This window comes from Gavialis gangeticus, unplaced genomic scaffold (genome assembly GCF_001723915.1).
Source record: "Gavialis gangeticus isolate Ggan-Ray unplaced genomic scaffold, GavGan_comp1, whole genome shotgun sequence".
Taxonomy (NCBI): domain Eukaryota; kingdom Metazoa; phylum Chordata; order Crocodylia; family Gavialidae; genus Gavialis; species Gavialis gangeticus.
Genome location: NW_017728992.1, coordinates 131,507,292 through 131,512,338, shown reverse-complemented (window position 1 = coordinate 131,512,338; position 5,047 = coordinate 131,507,292).

Genomic DNA, 5,047 nt, shown 5'->3' with positions numbered 1-5,047 from the left:
ATGATTAATTCCTAGTTATTGGGCCAGGAAATTCTATTAATCTGTGCAAAACAGCTACCTGCCATTGCTTTGCGAAGTTCCTTCCCTTCTGATGATACCTATAATTTTCTCTCTAACTTCTGATATGGAAGTCTGTGGCTAGATCCTAATCTGATAATTACTTCAGTTTTATGCTAGTTTTGACTTGTTTAAAAAAAACCCCAACTGAGGGCATATAACTGTCATAGGACATCTGACACAACCGAGGGCATATAACTCATATGGCTTTTTCCCACCTTAATTCTGAGAGACCAGTTATGGATAACATTAGTAAATACTTCCATGTCCATCAATTTATTTTCCATATGTAATTTCAGTTCAGCTTTGATGAGAGTACTCCATCAACCTGCGAAACAGCACCTGTTAAAGTAAAGCTCTTTTGCTTCACCAGATATTTTCTGATACCATACCAATTCCTTCAAATGAGTCTGAAACTTATATGTGGAATTGGCAGAATGCCATTTAGCTTTAAAGGAACACAGGTTTTAGCTGTGTTGGTCTATAGGCAAAAGTATTCAGAACTCTTGATAGAGGTGATAACTTTTAATATTTGTAAAATATCTTTTAATATCTATAAAAGATATCGCCTCTACCAAGTGTTCTGAATACATGTAGCTTTAAAAACCTTGTGTTCATTCCAAAGAGGCCACCCCTGGAAAAATGTGCTCAGCTAAATGTTTAGAGCTGCATGGTCTTCCCTTTTCATATCAATCTACCTGCTATGAGGCCATTTACTCAACATCTATTTAAAGGAGTGTAAAATATCTCTAAGTCAATATCCTTGACAGTTGACTCCACTTGGATTTCAGTCATGTCATCAGAGACCCTAGTAATGTGCAAAAGGAAGAGCTGGGGAAGAACTGAATGAAACAGACCCCGAAGCCTTATTCCAAGGCTAATGGGAATGGTGTCTTATCTTGACACAGGACGTTTTTCCTACTAGTCACAAATGAAATGTTGAGTTGCTGCTAACAGTAGTCTTTATTTTCATAAATCTTATAAAACCTCTCTTAATACTTTATTTTTCAGTACCAGCCTGATCATCATCTCACTGTGATTTAGCAGAAAACTCCACATGCTGTCAAATAATCTCATATAATTATAGAATCTATGGACCACTAAAAAGGTGAATCTATCACATGAAGCGAGAGCAACTTGGTTATACCTTTTCAGTTTGCAGTTTTTCAGGGGAAATGGTCAAAATGGTAATTATTTAATAGTAAATCTAAAGCATTTTGCATAGTTAACACAGGCTATCTGCTCAATATGACAAAATGCTTTGTGCTCTAGACACAAGTTGGAGAGAGGTTTTTACAGTTCTTGGATAGTTCATTCACTTTTTAATAGTCACAGGAAATTCATTCAAACAACACCCTCAGCCTGTTGATCAAGGAAGGCCATTCAGCCATTATCCCCTCTATACCTGCCATCAAATGGAGGGATAAAAACAAGAAGAGAAAAAGCGAGAGAGAGCCTTACTGATTTCAAAATTGTTAGCTATAATCAAGAACCAGTGTACTGGGAAAAAAGCCAGTGGAATTACTCAACCTAGTTTTTCCAACAGGGTTTGGGCTATGTGGATATAAAACAATGAAGGACTAAACTCCTTCTAAGAACAAAATAAGGTTTGAAATATGTTTGCTGCTGGGTGAGTTTAAAATTAATTTATGATGGGAAAATGATCTGTTGCTTTATCCTAATGTTCTTCTGGGTTGATTTTGCGATTACATATATAACATAGCAGAATTTATAAATAAGATTAACTAGTTTTATAGCTTAACCTCTGAATTCTTCCACAGAAATATCATCAAGTAGAAATCAACTACAGATGGCCTAGTTCTGAGTCTTTGGAACAGGAAACTAAGATTGAGGTTTTCCATTACTTGCTCTGCAGTATTGTTATCAAGATGAACACAGACAATGACATTAAAAGTATACAATATACATGCATTGTTATATATTTTTTTCCTATAAACTCTCCTGCAATCTTTCTTTCTTTGTCCCTTTCATGGCAGCCAGAAAGCAGCATTAAAATTACCTTTGCCCATTGCTTGAACTGTTTTCAAGGAAAAATGAATCCTTTCACTAGTCCCTCTCCTACAAAATGACATATTTATTTTAACTACAAGGACCTGCCCATTCTACTGTGATGGGCTGGCTGGCAGTGACCTGGCCCAGGGGTTTTGAAAGGGCAAAAGATGAATGGAGGACTTGGGATTCCCTTTCTGCGCCAATCAGGCCCCAGAGACTCACCCCACTGTGTCCCGATTGGCCCCTTGGGTCACCTGGAGGGGGATAAAAGGGGCAGCGTGGGCTGACTCAGGGAGACCAGTGAGGGACAACAAGGAAGAGGCTTCACAGAACTGAGCCAGCGGGGTGGAAGCAGTGCCCTGGAAGAGCCTGAACGAGCAGGACCTGCAGGCAGCAGTGGGACCCTCAGCAGAGTGGCGTGCAGCTGGCAGGAGAGGCCCCCACTGGGCTCCAGGATCCCCTACGAGAGGCTGCAGCCAGCAGGAGAGGCTCCGCAGCTCTAGGAAGGATCTGAGCAGCAACCTGAGGGGTTCCCAGCTTCGCTTCTAGCTCCTCCAATCAGAGGCCAGGCAGCTTGACATGAGGCCAGGCTCTGGGAAGGTCAAGACCCCTAGTAGGTAGGAGCAGTGGTGGCTGTGTGGCAGTGTTCCTGCCTACCATGTGGGATATCTGAGTTCAACCTCTAGCTGAGGTGACTTGGGGTGAGTGAGATAACAAGAAGCAAATCTTCTTGCAATGGAAAGCGGCCACTGTGTTTTCCCCCTTTCTCCCCCTCCAGGTACCAAGGCCCTATGTTTCCTTGTCATTTGACATTTTGCATTTTGTGCCTTTTTATATTTCACGAACCCATATTGTTTGTTCTGCTGTTCGTGTTTTATATTTTGTTAACCCTGTTTCTGTCAATGATTGTAAGTGTCTAACCGTTGTTGAGTCCTGCCCCCTTGGGGCACTGTAGTGTCCACTATATCCTCTGATTTATGCCTGTTATGTTCCCAGTATTAAAAGGTATATGGTTAAGTCCCCATTGGTGGTCTGGCTCTCCTCTATAGGGGAGTAGAGTCCCTACACCTCCCACAGCGCTTGTGCACCTGCTTTGATCCCTTCAATTGGAGAGGGGGTACCTCTTGGAGTACTGCCCGGGTTACACTACACTTACGGTCTTATCTTTTCTCACATCCTTCCTGAATCTCTTTCTTCGGCTAATACTGCCATTTTCACTATTCTTAATGACTACTTTGATTCTATGCTATCTTTGCCATAGTCTTTCTATCCTAGTGCACCAGACTACACCCTCTTCATTTTTACTTCTCCGAGCTGTCTCTGAATGCCCCACGTTGGCATCAGGTTGAGAATATTACATGTTGAGAACTATACATTTATAACAGTGATTCTCAAACAGGATGCCACAGCACTGCAGGGTGCCTTGAGATCCTTTCAAGGGTGCCATGGGATGCCACACAATGTTAGTTAGCACTGTTAGGTTTGAAAACATGATTCACAAGAAAAAGCCAGAATTTTCAAATAGGAATCCATAATGTTACAAACATTCTGCCCTGTTGTGGTCTTTCTGAGTTGTTTGCAACAGAAGATTTGCTCTATTTTTTTCTGTAGTGAAAAAATGCGTGAAAAAACTAGGAGGTGGTATTTTTGAGGGTTGTCTCATATCTATCAAGGGGTGCCTCGAGTATAAAAAGGTTGAAAAGCACTAATTTATAGTCTTAAACTTTTATTTTTCCCTTTCCATAGATTATTTGTGAAGAGTAGTCCTACTGAAATCTATGAGAGTTTTGCCTCAGCTTCAGTGGCTGCATCTACACGAGACACTGACTACATAGTAGCTTGTTAGTACTGCACAGCAGCTCATTACTATGGCACAGTAGCGCCACGCGGCCCAAAGCAAATGATGCTACTGTGTAGTAGTAACAAGCTACTGCACTATCAGCATCACCAAGAAGCTGTGCACTAATGCCAGTTACTGTTCAGTCATTTAGTACTTGTGTGTACAAGTACTAAATGACTGCACAGTAACAACTGCGCAGTCAGTATCTCATGTAGAGGCAGCTACTGAGAGCTGATTTAGGCTAATGACAACTTTTAAAAATTTCACCAGCATGGGACCTCATGCTGTCATACTAATTAAAGTGTGTTTGGCTTATGTGTTATAGCATTGACAATATTATTGAGTACTATCACCTGAGGAATACTTAATGTAGTTTTTATAATTTATCTTTAAAAGATTTGATACCATCCTCAACTTATAGTACATAACATTTTGCAGATACCAAGTATAAAAATATGTAAAATATTCTTGAGGGGTAAGAATTTTTTTTTCTGATACAAATTTGGAACCCAAATGAAAACATAGGGTAATACTATCTTAATCAAAGATTATGGGGAAAGCAGTAGTCTTGAATAAGCTGGCTTAGCTAACTAGCTTATAGTAGCTACCTTACCCTCTCTCTTTTATGGCATGGTTTGCTCTCAATCAATATGCAGCTCTTTAGATCAGGGAACTGACAGATAGATGCATCTGATTGACCTTCCGCGATCAAGGATGAATATGATTCATTGTACTCTAGAGAGAAAGAGTGGAGATGCTAGAGGGAAGGGAAAGCAATATAATAAGGTAGCTGCTGTTGGAGTCCCATTGTCAAAAGTGATTTGAAAAAAAAAAAACTTAAGTTCCTAAGCATCTAAGTCAATTCTGGAAATAAAAATTAGGCTTCTAGGTTGGGTTGCTAGAACATTTTTTTTATTTAAAAAAAAAAAAAAAAAGTTACTCTTCCTCAGAAAATCAAATATTTGATGAAAACACAGTATTTTTGCAGAAACGCATGTGCTTCAATGAAACTTTCATCAACAAGGTCCCTCAGGTCTAAGATGGACCTTATCTAGGTGATGGTAAGAAAGACAATAACCAAAAAAAATGCTCAGTGATTATGTTGCTTAGCTAAGATGTAGAAGACCCAGATTCATA